This window comes from Polyodon spathula, chromosome 2 (assembly GCF_017654505.1).
Source record: "Polyodon spathula isolate WHYD16114869_AA chromosome 2, ASM1765450v1, whole genome shotgun sequence".
Lineage (NCBI taxonomy): Eukaryota > Metazoa > Chordata > Actinopteri > Acipenseriformes > Polyodontidae > Polyodon > Polyodon spathula.
In genome coordinates this window covers 98,921,308-98,936,340 of record NC_054535.1, presented here as the reverse complement: position 1 = coordinate 98,936,340, position 15,033 = coordinate 98,921,308, and the positions used below count along the sequence as shown (strand labels likewise).

General features: G+C 37.7%; 1 protein-coding gene across 5 annotated transcripts in view; it reads left to right on the top strand.

Annotated features, from left to right (window-relative positions):
• The window catches only part of LOC121304936 (FYN-binding protein 1-like), a 53,815-nt gene that overhangs the window by 5,562 nt on the left and 33,220 nt on the right, over positions 1-15,033 (top strand). The window contains exon 1 of one of the 5 annotated variants that reach the window (XM_041236409.1): positions 10,690-10,767. The exons of 3 other annotated variants lie outside the window; for them this stretch is intronic. The gene's annotated coding sequence lies outside the window, so the exon portion shown is untranslated. Of the gene's footprint in view, positions 1-10,689; positions 10,768-10,861; positions 11,071-15,033 lie in introns of those variants that run through there. One more of the 5 variants, XM_041236399.1, reaches the window with a different exon arrangement.

Below are 15,033 nucleotides of genomic sequence, written 5' to 3'. Positions count from 1 at the left end.
GTACTCTTTCTGTGTACTTTGTTCTTGGTCCTTTTTAAACACTCTGTTAAGTGCCTTTTTTCTCTGAATATGTTTTTTAATTGATCTATTAAACCATTTTGGCAATTTTGTTTTAGATTTTGATTTGTCTGCTTTTGGAATGCAATTGTTTTGTGCCTCTAGTACTATTTAAAAAAAAAAAAACAGCCATCCTTTTTTCCAAGGATGTTGTCTCTATTTTACTCCAATCTACTTCTGTTAGTCTTTGTTTCATTCCATCATAGGTTCCCTTACTAAAATTGTAAACCTTAGCTTTAGTCATTACTTTTGGGGTTTTAAAAAGCACTTCAAATGAGACGATGTTGTGGTCTGAGCTTGCCCATGGTTCTCTGTCTTCATTATTTGAAAAGACTAAATTAAGGCATCCCTCTAGTCGGTGCCTTGGCATGTTGCATTTGGAAGCAGTCATTTCTACCATTTCAATTTAGTCTGTTGTGCTCCCCACCAGGCTTTCCCATTTTATATGGGGGAAGTTGAAATCCCCCATTTCATATGGCTTCTTTGCAGCACGCATTTCTAATGTCATTGTATAACAGATTATTTTGCTCGGTGCCTGAATTTGGTGGTCTATAGCATGCCCCTATAATTATCATATTGTTGCTAACAAACAGTATATCCCTCAATCTTTACACATCTATTGTGAATATTGCATTTGAATTGGTGCATTGAGCAGGCTGCATGGTTTTTGCAAAAATATTATTGTTCTTGATATTTACTGTCTAAAAAGCTGCATTAATTTTGAGGCACCTTAGGGATATAATTCAAACTGACATCTCACACTACATACTGACATCTAATATACACTACATACTGAAACCTCATACGTTACATAAAGCAATTGCATACACTTCATAATTTTATAAGTAAAGTTTATTTCTTTTTTTAATTTTAAAACAGCAGGCACGCAAACACAGATGCTCATTGAGCTAGATTCCTCTGTGTCTATTCAAACAAAATGTATTACATTTGTATCTAGTTAATGGGTGGTTGGTTCATTCATTCTTAAAAGGAACATACTAAACATTACAATAAAACATTATACAACAGTTGTTTCAATAACTTATTTTACAATTCATTATTTTGCAACAATACAATTACAGAAATGGATCCAATGAAAGTTCCTCATTTAACCCTCCTAGAGATTCAGTTTGAAACCTACACGTCCATTTCGCTTCTTTTTGTAACAATATTACATCACGATCACCAACCCTTGAATTCTTAACCAATTCAATACCACAGAATCTAAGGGAGCAGATGTCATGCTCATTTAAAATGTCTTGTTACTGATGATCTAGGATTCCTCATAGCACTTTCATGTTCACAAATTCTCTTTTTGTTTTACCCATGTAACACAAGCAACATGGGTGTCACTGTGCTGAACAAATGGACAACCCAAAATGCCACTTTGTGAATAAAGTGTAACAGAAAAGATCAAATTAAAAAAAATAGATTAAAAAATGATTTATTCTAAATAAGTCCAAAAGATCTGTTAGGATGTACGGCACAATATTCCATGAAAAATGTATCCTTTGTTGCTGGGTCAATGGAGTCCTCTTCTACACATCAGCTGCACAAACTTCAACATCAGTTTTCTCAGCAAGCTGAACCATTCTGTGAGCATGGCACCTATCTTTGTCTCATCAGCCTGAAAAACAAAACATAAAAAAAACCTATTGCAATAAATAAATAGGCAATAAAAAGTGGGCCATGACTTGATTGGAAATGTGTTTGTAGCTTCTTTGGTCTGCATCCTGGAAAATATTGAGTCAATGAAACTAAAGCACAAAATCTTACCTGGAACAATTTGTTAAATTTATCACTTGAGTAAAAGGAATGTAAGCTTTGTCAGCGTTGTCTCTGGCTTTCTCTTGTTTCAGACAACCCTCTTGACTCGGCCAGGCTTCCCCACATCTGGGTGGCTGGCAAAGTAGCTTCTCAGGACTGGGTACTGATTCAGTACCCTGTCAGCCACCCTCTGAAGGGACAACCAGTGGGTTTGGCAGTGCTTGAGAATTTCAAACTGCTCCACATCAGTGAAGACTTGAAACTGCTTGAAGTCTTCTCTTGGAGCTGAAAAATGGAACAGACCAAAGAGAAAGATTAGATGTTTGAGCAATGGCTATATAATGTTTAATCCGAAAGAACCATAAAATAAATAAATAAATAAATAAATCTGAAAAATCTAACGGCAAAGTATTTTGCCTGAGGAAAATATTAAATATAAAGCAAGCAAGCAGGAAGGATACACAGAGCTTGGTAAAGCTGGAAGTCTACTTACTTACCTGTGCTAAAGAAAAGTATATGTCAACCATCAGATTGGCATGGCATTCTGCATTGGAATCTGAAGATTGCTGAAAGCAAAATGACTGGAAAATCAGTTTTAATTAATCAAATTCTGATGTAACTGATTAACAAACTGCTTAAGAAATTAATATTAAAACAGTTTAATAGATTAACATTCAAATGTATTTTTGCTTGTTATTGAAATTCTAAATGCAAATCTGAATACTTCCACTACCAAAACTAAATACAAACTTGACTAAATATTCCAAATGCATTTGAAATACTTTTCCATACAACACACATTTATTTATTGATTAATAGACACCAGCATTAGTGCACATAATGTTTTATTATTGCATTATTATTAATATATTTGCCTGATGCCTTAATCCAATACAACATAAAGGAATACAGTTTATACAATAGTAACATAAATACAGTATAATAAGTTACAAAACATATGTAAAAAGTAACAGGGCTTTAAAACAACTAGAACATAACACTGCTATATTTAATGTAATATATTTTGTTGCCTTCTAACATCTGTGCAGGGTATTTGTAGTTTAGAATATTTATATTAATTAACTACACTTTTTTTTCTTACCTCAGTGTCTTCTTCACAGCTGCTGCTGTACCACCACTGCGAACAGGCAAGTCCAGGAGTCTTGTCTTTGCTCCGTGTACCTCTTTAAAACATCAGACCAGGATAGCTAGCTTCTTCTCCATTTGTGTGTCATTACTCTCATCGGTCATGACGAGAGAAAACGGCCAGACTTGCTTTGACTGCCGAATAGCTGCTGTCTTTGTTTACATTTGAATTTCTTGCCGATACTGCTGTCAGTAAACATCAACGGCACTAAATCCGAAAAATGATTACCAATTGACGCTGGCAAGTTATATTCGCCGTCAAATTGGCAAAACATATCTTCTGCTTTTGTGACGGCATTCAAAGGTGTTGAGCTGTTTTAGGAGGACACTGGGCAGTTTTTGGGGAGTGCATTTGCTTTTTTAATTTTTTTTTTTTGTTGTTGTTATAAATAATCTTTGCATAGACCACTGGCAGAAACTTTCACACTGCGATTGCATACAAGGCACAAAGGGTACTTTTCACCCACGATTTCTTGGGTAAAGTTCAGCCCCCTCTTTTTTAATTCTTTTTGTAAATATTTTAATTTTATGGCACTTCAAAGCTATCTCGGGTTCTGATTTTCAATATGGTTACAGATAAGCTTCCAGAAACGTTTATCACTTGCTTGATCCTTAAATCTAATTTAACGTGCGATTCTCACGTGCTTACAAGTAGACCAAGAAAACGCACATAAGGTTGCCTCGATAATTAAAAAAATAAATGCTGACGCTTAAAACCTGTAAGGTTTGTATTTTGCTGCCATAAGATCTGAGAAATTGTGAAAACCCATAACACTTACAGGTAATAGGTAAGGATTGACAGTTCTGTATTTTACAGGCCTTATGATATTTTTCTATAGAATTCTATAGAAAAAAAAAAACTAGAATTTCAATGGAGAATTGGCCCTATGGAGCAACTCTATACAGATTAGAAAAAAATTATCCATAGAGAGCTGGTTCTATTGAACAGCTCCATAGGATTCTGTAGAAAAAAAATACTTTTATTTGGAGAATTAGCTCTATGGAACAGCTTGATAGGTTTCTGTACGCTATAGATAAATTAGTGATACCTTGTTTCATGTTCAGGGTGTCAATACTGCAACTGTACATGTTTATACATGTGCTCAACCTTAAAATCAAAGCTTCTGAAAAGAATGATAAAAGATCATTCTGAATGTATAAGACAAGACCTTGTTGATGCAATACCCATCCCAAGGTGAAAGGGGATTTTCACTCTTATACACATTAAAATGTAGTAACATGACAATGTGTGATGCAGTAATGATGTGAATGATGTAATAGTGGCAGTGATAACCCCAGAAAGTCTTTTTAAAAGGCAAAACATACATAGTTCATATTTAGAGGATGCCACTAGAGCCGGGGTGCAAAACTTCAGCCCTCGAGATGCATTCCAGTCCATGTCCATTCCAAGCAGGTTCTAAAATAGTTAATTGAATCTATAAGATGCAATTAATCAATTTAGGAACAGATTGGAATAAAGACCAGGACTGGAATGGATCTCGAGGGCCAGAGTTGTGGACCCCTGCACTAGAGGATTTGCTTTATTTAATTTTGCCACACCAAAAGATAATGATCTACCTCTTTGGCTAATCACAACATGATAAAGTGAATGTGTATGTAACTTTCTTGATCTCTGTTTTCCTTTGGCAACGAAAGAACTTATTGAAGCGTGGGTTTTCTGAGCGCCGCTGGCTTTGGTGTTTTTGTGATCTCTCATGCTTACCACAAACATCATCATTCTTTTTCCCTTGTCCCACCGTTAAAATCAGTCCTGCAAAGTTTACAGAAAGTAAGTTTCCAGTGTTGCTTAGGATTATGTGAGAATATGTTGTGGTCGAAGAAGCTTGAAATTTGGATCAAATCTTTTTTTTTTTTTTACCGAGGGCTTATTGAATGCTCAGCCAACATAGATGGTCAACTACTGACTGGATGCCTGCTACAGGGCTCCCCGTGGTCCTAAACCCTACAGTGACAGATGGGGATTGCAGTAACCACATACCGTACATGTCTTTTGCAGGAATTAATAGTTTATTGACAAAAGCATTTAACAGTTGAGTTCTGAGCAAAATACTAGAGTAAATCTGTCCCGGGTGTTCCAAAAACAGGAGAGTCCCGGCAAATAAGAATGAGAAGTCAGGCCTGCTGGAAGGGCACTAAGCAAGAGTGGTGGTATGCCTTCACAGGGATGGGACGACTCGATGGTAGGATGGAACCAGAAGTCATCCAGCTAGGTGAAAGGGCGTCGCTGTAAGACTGCTGAACAGCTCAAGTGTGATCAGCTGTGTTGTGCACACCAATTGGAGAGTGTGACACGGTGCTGATCACAGGGAGGAGTTTGGCAGGACAAAAGGGGTGCAGCTATGTGAGTACAGACCCTTACACTGAAACATAAATCAGGCAGAGCGCTATTTGTGGTTTTGTTTTGTTTCTGTATTGGCAGAGCAACACAGAGCTGTAGTCAAGGAGCCAGCACTTTCACCTGGAGCTCCTGCACTCCCACACCATGTACAAACATGATGGGCACCTGGAACTCCTGCACTTCCACACCACGCACAAACAGGACGGGCATCTGGAGCTGCTGCACTTCCACGCCATGCACAAACAAGACGGGCATCTGGAGCGCCTGCACTTCCACACCACGCACAAACAAGACGGGCACCTAGAGCTCCTGCACTTCCACACCACGCACAAACAAGACGGGCACCTGGAGCTCCTGCACTTCCACACCACGCACAAACAAGACGGGCACCTGGAGCTCCTGCACTTCCACACCACGCACAAACAAGACGGGCACCTGGAGCTCCTGCACTTCCACACCACGCACAAACAAGACGGGCACCTGGAGCTCCTGCACTTCCACACCACGCACAAACAAGACGGGCACCTGGAGCTCCTGCACTTCCACACCACGCACAAACAAGACGGGCACCTGGAGCTCCTGCACTTCCACACCACGCACAAACAAGACGGGCACCTGAAGCTCCTGCACTTTCCCTCACTTGAATGGATTGATTGTTTTATTATTTTGGAACCTGTTTGTGTTGGGACGGCAACCCACCATTTTAAACCCCTCCTACCATTGGGACTGTTTTAAAATATATGCTGTTGGACATTCACTGCTTCCCACACCACTCACACCGTGACAGCGTCTCAAATAGATTATAAGATAAACTCCACTATAGGGGACGGTTACAAGGAAAGGATATCAGACCAAAACATTTCACATGCGCAGACATAGTCAAGTAAGAATACCATAAGAGTTACAGTATAAATGGACTCTTTACAGAAAGGGAGAATGTAATGTATATTAATGCTTCTTCTCCAACTTAAAACCTTCAAAGGTTTTACAATGTTAAAGTTAATAGTAAGCATTTTGCATTGGAGCAGTATGTTAACCGAGACTTTTGAGTTAATTTAGCAGACATGAAAAAAAGAAAAACCAGACAGTTTTGCGGAAAGCACAGCAAACAATATCAGCAAGTGTTCTATTATTGTACTGTACTTCCTGTTTTAGGTGGTTGCTCTTCTTTCTCCAAAATCAGGAGATGACGATCTTGCATCACACTGCTCTCTGCTGGATTAAGTTTTTTTTTTACAGCAGCCTCTGGATTGGATATGAGAGAAGGGAGCAGAATTCTGACAGAGCAGCATGTTAGATCACCTTAAGCGTGGAAATTATTCCTGGTGGAAGCTAGGTCTAATTCTCCATTTCAGTTCGCAGATGTTCATCGTTGAGGGGAACTCCACTTGTCTTGTCACAAACATAATAAACTTGCAATAATGTATTAGTCACATTAATAAGTACATATTACTAAATGGCTGTTTTTCTACCCAGCTTTGAAAGTCGATACTCTCTCCACTGTCATGGTTTATGTGGCGTAGCAGCACATTCCACACGCTATAGGAAGTGTGCATCTAAAACATTGTATGAATTTAAAGGGGGGGGGGGGTAAATCGCCTTGTCACGATAGAAAGCCGTACAACTGACCAAAAATTAAGGCTTTTTTGCATGGAAGCTGTACCTAATGATTGCAAAAGGCCGTACCAAGCAATCCTTTATTTGAGATCTGCTGGAAGTAGCCGTGAGATGAGCACGAGGGGTTTAGAGACCTCCATTCTGTATAATTTTTATTTATTTGTGACACCCTTTTATTTAACCTTTTCAAATTGTTGCCGTTTGGGTGTTTTATAAAAAATACTGACGCTACTAAAAATAAAAAATGCAGCCTTTTGCAATACATACATACATACATAAATAATGAAGCCCTTTGCACAGCACATATATTTTTCATCCTTTTACACTTTTGTTATCTTCGTAATGGTAGATTTACATAATTAGTTTTATTTTATTATTTTGCCATGGACCAGTGGTATCTCAATTTTTGTCTGTGTTAATAAACCAGAAAACTGCCTGTATGTGAGCCTGCTTTTATTTTCACACAACGCTACATTGGTGTCAGATGCGGGAACATGGAGCGTATGCCTCAAAGTGAAGCAGGAACGGACAGTGATGGCAGTTTCATCGCCGCTTAGTGGGACGAGATGAAGGAGAGGCTGGAGGAGCTAGTTGCTAAACTGAGGGTCGTGAGTTTGCTGGAAATGGGCACCACAAGGACTGGGCATTTTCGAGCCGCAGGGTGCTCTGGCAGTTCCAGATCATACCATTTATGCTCTGCAATGCTCCTGCCACCTTTGAGCGGTTCATGGAGAAATTCTTGGTTGGTGTCCCGCCCCACGAGTGTCTGGTTTACCTGGATAACCTGGTGCATGGAACCTCCCTCCAGTCTGCCCTGGACACAATCAAGAGAGTGCTGGAATACTTGGTTGCAGCTTGGCTAAAGCTTAGGGTGACCAGATAGCATGAGTGAAAAATTGGTTCAGTTAGTGAGGGAGAAAATAAACATTGTGAACTACTACAAAACTCAAGCAACATAAACTACGTATCTTTCTTCTGTAGATAGGCTTTTTTTATTCCTTCACCTTCCTATGTGCATTGCACTTAGGCAGAAACAAAAACTTAGAAATATAATCAAATAAAAAAAAATACTCCAAAGCGTTAACTTTCTTGTTTACTGTTCAGATGACAACAATGTTTTAAACAGCCTATCAGCACGTCTACTGCTTTCCAGTGACCTGCTGTACTGAACGTAGCAGGTGGGACAAAGGCAGTGCTGTATTGTTTTGATTTAGGTTGCTAAAATCTGGTTTTCAGCATAGGATGTAAAATACCAAAATTGGCGACAAAGCAAAACAAGCAAAGTCTATTTTGGCTGAGGATCGCGTCAAGACATTTCCCAAAGAAACTGTACATGCAGATGGTGGTAGTTGTTTTGGTTATCTTGTGACTTAAAGAAAATATGATTGATTGCTACAAATTCAGAATCACACATTAAACAAAAGGCTACTACAGAAGCTGCTGAACAGAACGTAAAACAAACAGCTTTCGTAAAACAAACTGGAAGGTCGATTTTATCGGGATGTCTGGTCACCCTATAGGTTAATGAACTCAAATTCAACACCATTTGTTTAAAGTTGTGAAATCACATAGACATTTTTAGAAGTGGGAAGTATGTGGTTGAAGTATGCTACCCATTTTTGCAGGTTTTTTTCATACCTACTCTTTTCTGAGTGTACTTTATGGATTTACGTATATTGCTGATGACTGAAACTTGCTCACTGGTTGTGAGCAAGGTTTACATTTGCAAAACATCTAGCCCTGACACCCATCCATTGGGTTCAATTTGAATCATCTAAACAGCAGCCCTTAAACCTTTTCTAACACAGCCTGCAAAAGGGAACACTGATAGAATGTTTTACAGTATTTAAGTAAATTAGTAGGTTGTTTTGTTCTTGGAAATGTTCCCAACAATAAGTTTTCAAAGTCCAGTGTGAAACATTTCTTTCTGTTTCATAAGATCTTACGCACTAATGTAATCCTCATATGACAGGATGGAACGCATAGTACCATAAAACGCAATTCAAAAGTAGCATGCCATTTTATTTTAAATACTTCATTGCGTTATGACAAATTTAATGAGAAAAATGGCACTTTCCTTCTGCAATCAGCTTAGAAGATTAGATGTGACGGCGATAAGTAGATAGTCCTCCAAAGATTCACTTGCATCGCATGGGATGAGAAATCACCATCGGGATTGATTGAAAACAGATCACAGACAAAAACAATACGTACCTGGGGATGTTGAAGTTGTCAAAGCGAGCTCTGTATTTGTCTTTCAGCTGTACAATAAAGTCTGTTATCGTTAGGAGTCATTTTGAGTTACGTTTCACTTACAACAGGTTGGAATGTTAAACTAAACTAATTTGACTCATAATAGATACAACACAGATGCTATATTATTTAAACTAATGTTTATTTGGAGGTAACAAAGACATACTATCACAATTGTTACTTTTTGGTTTATTTTAAACCTGTTTGACCAGCTTTATTTCTTGACGAGCCGATATGGCTTGTGCATACTGCAACACATTTTTTAAGTGGCCTGCTCTGTGGCTGCCTATGGGTCATTTGACCAGCAATCAAATTTAATTGGTGCCCACTGGTGTAGAGGCTTGCAACTACCTTAAAGGTCTATTGACAATAACCTGACAAAATAAACTGTTGGCAGCACAGCAATTGGAGTAACTGGCTTTTATCCCAGCATACAAATAAGTATGTTGGTAAGCTGGTTATGAACTTGGCAGGCTACAACACAGGCTATTCTTGGAAATGCACTCTATTAGCTATCAGCACCTGTGATAGAAGCAAAGGATCAATAATTTTCACTCAATACCAATTCTATTATCTTATCCCTATTGGTATGTGATAGAGATCTAGAAAGACGTAAAAACATGCAGCATGTTTAAGAGCTGGAACATTGATAAGCAAAACCATTCCTGGCCCCCCTTTTTCTACAAAATAAACACTTCGGTGCCCGTTAATGAACATGTAATTGCTTTACAGTCAAACTTGCTTATAACCGCCACTGACTGGAATAGATTCTGAAGCCTAAAACCAGTGAAAACCAGTATTGGCTAGGCTTTATTTTACTGCTTTATGGGCACTGGTGTGAGGTGGTGTTTGGCTTAAGTCTCCCCTTTGGAGTAGTTGTGAACATGAGGTGGTAAATTGGCACAGTTTTTCTTGGTTAACTGATGTCAGGTGGCAGGTGGTTGCTGCTTTGAACATTATGCTAAACTGGTGCTGAACAGCAGTCTTTGTGTGTTGTGTAGTGGTATTTAGCTCGTCTCCCCATTGGAGTAGTGTTGTGGACATAAGGTGGTAAGATTTGCTTTTTTTTTTTAAAAACAAGAGGCAGTGTAGTCCAGTGGTTTAAGTTCAGCACTTGCAACCAGAAGGTCACTGGCTCAAATCCCACCTCTACCACTGACTGACTCACTGTGTGATCCTAAGTAAGTCACTTAATATACTTGCGTTCCATCCTGTGTATGAGATGTTAAGTCAGTGTCCTATTGTAAGTGACTCTGCATATAATGCACATTTCACACCCTACCTTTGTGATGGTGGTCTGTTATGAAAGGTGCTACATAAAGATATTATTATTACATTTCCATTGAGGTTTTATTGTTAATGGAGAGCAATCCACATACAGATAGAGTCCCTATACAACTTTTAGAGTTACTCTAAGTGCAAATTCCTCCTTTTGATACTTCCTGTATTTCTTTACCAGAACTATGTGTAACTATATCCTGTGTGCTGAAGTTGAAAGCACTTCCCTTTATAGATATACATGAGGAAAAAATGTTTATCACTTGGCTGAATCTGCAATTATTTCAATAGTAAGTACATAACTGTATTTTTTTATGGGTAATATTGTTTTAGAAAAGTGTATCTTGCAGTAAGATGAGAAACACCAGTGGGATTTTGAATAGTAATTTATTCGTAATTATTATAATACAGAATTTAAAGTATGAGCTTTGATTACAGTGTTAAACAACTCTTTAACAGCTAGCATTAGGCAAGGGCTTTGTTTCCTGCAGGAGTGCAGTATCTGTGAAAGGGTACAGTAGACAAATGCAGGCAGTAGAGACTTGGAGGAGCATAGCTGCCTGAGCAGCAAGCAAGACAGCAGAAAAGGCAAGGTAAGTCAACTAAGAAGACAAGCGGGAAAATGGTGATGATAGTTAAACAAATAGTGTAACAGATAACACAAGGTACCAAAAGGTAGAGGCCAAAAGAAAGAGTTATCTTTCAGCAAATACAATAAAGAGAGAAAACAGTATTGTTGCAAGGGAATGGGTGGAGTATTTTTTATAATACTGTACAATAATAATAATAATAATAATAATAATAATATAATAATAATAATAATAAATAATAATAATAAAAATAATAATAATGTTTATATTTTATTCAATCATAGTAGATTTAAAAAACTGTACCATGTTTATAATACATGCACATTTGTAGCATAAACCATCTTATTATGGCACATTCATATTTGTTGGTATATATTATAATTTATACAGTACTTCAAATTGAAAGTGAAATGTGTAGTGAAGGATTCTGCTTGTTTGCCTGAAACTTTTGTTTTTTATTTATTTATTTATTTTTATCAAATGTACTGATGCATCTCGCTTTTCTTATACAGAGTGGACATAGAGGCTTTAGTTAAGTTTTTTTTTTATTTTATTCTTTTTTAAACAAAGGTTAAAGTTATGCTAAATATGTATTTTAGAGGGCCGAGCAATTGTATTGTACCTGTGATTAAATGTATTTACAATACCTCCCTGCCCACAGCAAACTATTTGGTGATGACTACAATAAACAGAACAGCTCCACCTTAAAAAAAACGAATTAAATAAACAGATCGCATTTAACAGCTGTTCTTATGTGGCTCATAGCTCTGTTCTTCCTCTTTCATTTGCAGTAGCCTCCATTATAGGAGCCAGAACCTTCTCAATAACCTTATTTACTTTCTTAATATCTTAATAACTCTCCATCATGCTGTTTGAAATCCTTGTCGTCTTTATTATGTAACTATTGCTATTCTGTTATATCGATCTCCCAGGATGCACTTGTTTGTTAAGCTTTATTTTAACTTCGACTAAAGGTAACCCAATTTTTGCCACAATGTAAGTTCACTTCCTGTGTTATAAGTAAAAGGTTCCCATCGTAGCCTGTTCTGTGCTTCACATAGAAATATAATACTGAGGGAGACACAGAGCATTGGGTGTTGATTTAATAAACACAGGCCATGACGCTAGGGTACCAACAATGGTAATCCTAGATGCAGATTTTAATAAAGAAAACAAAACAAAGCTAAAATTAAGTATGCCACACAAGGGGAGTGCAAGTCCCCTTGTGAGGAAGGGGGGAGAAATCAACAAAAAAACAGAAGGGAGACCGCATCAAAACAAGAACAACTCAGGTAAGACAACCATTAAATGTATTTATCTAAATGCTAGAAGTATCAGAAACAAAATTCTAGAACTTGAAGCTACTGCACTAACAGGTAACTATGATGTGATAGGTGTTACAGAAACGTGGTTATCTGAGAGTGATGGGGACGAATATAATATTTGTGGGTATACACTGTATAGGAAAGACAGGCAGGACAGAAGAGGAGGAGGGGTAGCGCTATACATAAGAAACAGCCTTGAAGCCCAGGGGTTAAACCTGGACAAAGAAAATAAAACCGAATCAATATGGGTCAGAATAACAGACAAAAATTCAAAAGGCATAATAATAGGAGCATGCTATAGACCGCCAGATTCAGACGGTGAGCACAATAATCTGTTATACAATGACATTAGAAATGTGTGTAGCAAAGGAGAAGCCATACTAATGGGGGATTTCAACTTCCCCCAAATAAAATGGGAAAACCTGGTGGGTAGCGCGAAGGATGAAATAGAAATGGTGGAAATGACAAATGACTGCTTCCTAACACAATTTGTGAAGGCACCCACTAGAGGGGAGGCATGCCTTGATTTAGTCTTTTCAAATAACGAAGATAGAATAACTAAAACAGAGGTCAGAGAACCACTGGCAAACTCAGACCACAACATGGTCTCATTTGAAGTGTTTTTTAAATCCCCAAAAGTAAAGACTAAAGCTAAGGTTTACAATTTTAGAAAAGCAAACTATGAAGGTATGAAACAGAGACTAACAGAAGTAGATTGGAGTAAAATAGAGAAAACACCCACAGAAGAAGGATGGTTGTTCTTCAAAAATGTAGTACTAGAGGCGCAAAACAATTATATCCCTAAAGTAGACAAATCTAAATGTAAAACTAAATTGCCAAAATGGTTTAATAGATCAATTAAAAAAAATATTCAGCGAAAAAAGGCACTTTACAGAGCATTAAAAAAGGACCAAAAAGAAAGTACGCAGAAAGAGTACACAGAACTGCAAACGCAAGTCAAAAAGGAAGTTAGAAAGGCCAAGAGAGAAATAGAAATAAACATTGCTAAGGGAGCTAAAACCAATTCCAAAATGTTTTTCCAATATTACAACAGCAAGAGAACATTCAAAGAGGAGATTAAATGTTTAAGAGATACAAATGGCAAAATCGTATAGCAAATATGTTAAATGATTACTTTTCACAAGTTTTTACAAAGGAAGATACTGACAACATGCCCCACATGTCATCTAGTTCCTATCCAGTTTTAAATAACTTTAGCATAACTGAGGCAGAAGTGTTAAAGGGACTAGGAGCTCTTAAAATAAACAAATCCCCTGGGCCGGATGAGATCCTCCCAGTAGTACTCAAAGAAATGAAAGAAGTAATTTACAAACCGCTAACCAAGATCATGCAGCAGTCTCTTGACACAGGGGTGGTACCGACAGACTGGAAAATTGCAAACGTAATACCGATCCACAAAAAGGGAAACAAAACTGAACCAGGTAACTACAGACCAGTAAGCCTGACTTCTATTATATGCAAACTTATGGAAACTATAATAAGATCCAAAATGGAAAATTACCTATATGGTAACAGGGTACTGGGAGACAGTCAACATGGTTTTAGGAAAGGGAGATCGTGCCTAACTAACTTGCTTGATTTTTTTGAGGATGCAACATCGATAATGGATAATTGCAAAGCATATGACATGGTTTATTTAGATTTCCAGAAAGCTTTTGACAAAGTCCCGCACAAAAGATTAATTCTCAAACTGAACGCAGTTGGGATTCAAGGAAACACATGTACATGGATTAGGGAGTGGTTAACATGTAGAAAACAGAAAGTACTGATTAGAGGAAAAACCTCAGAATGGAGTGTGGTAACCAGCGGTGTACCACAGGGATCAGTATTAGGTCCTCTGCTATTCCTAATCTACATTAATGATTTAGATTCTGGTATAGTAAGCAAACTTGTTAAATTTGCAGACGACACAAAAGTAGGAGGAGTGGCAAACACTGTTGCAGCAGCAAAGGTCATTCAAAATGATCTAGACAAGATTCAGAACTGGGCAGACACATGGCAAATGACATTTAATAGAGAAAAGTGTAAGGTACTGCACGCAGGAAATAAAAATGTACATTATAAATATCATATGGGAGATATTGAAATTGGAGAAGGAATCTATGAAAAAGACCTAGGAGTTTTTGTTGACTCAGAAATGTCTTCATCTAGACAATGTGGGGAAGCTATAAAAAAGGCTAACAAGATGCTCGGATACATTGTGAAAAGTGTTGAATTTAAATCAAGGGAAGTAATGTTAAAACTGTACAATGCACTAGTAAGACCTCATCTTGAATATTGTGTTCAGTTCTGGTCACCTCGCTATAAAAAAGATATTGCTGCTCTAGAAAGAGTGCAAAGAAGAGCGACCAGAATTATTCCGGGCTTAAAAGGCATGTCATATGCAGACAGGCTAAAAGAATTGAATCTGTTCAGTCTTGAACAAAGAAAACTACGTGGCGACCTAATTCAAGCATTCAAAATTCTAAAAGGTATGGACAGTGTCGACCCAAGGGACTTTTTCAGCCTGAAAAAAGAAACAAGGACCAGGGGTCACAAATGGAGTTTAGAAAAAGGGGCATTCAGAACAAAAAATAGGAGACACTTTTTTACACAGAGAATTGTGAGGGTCTGGAATCAA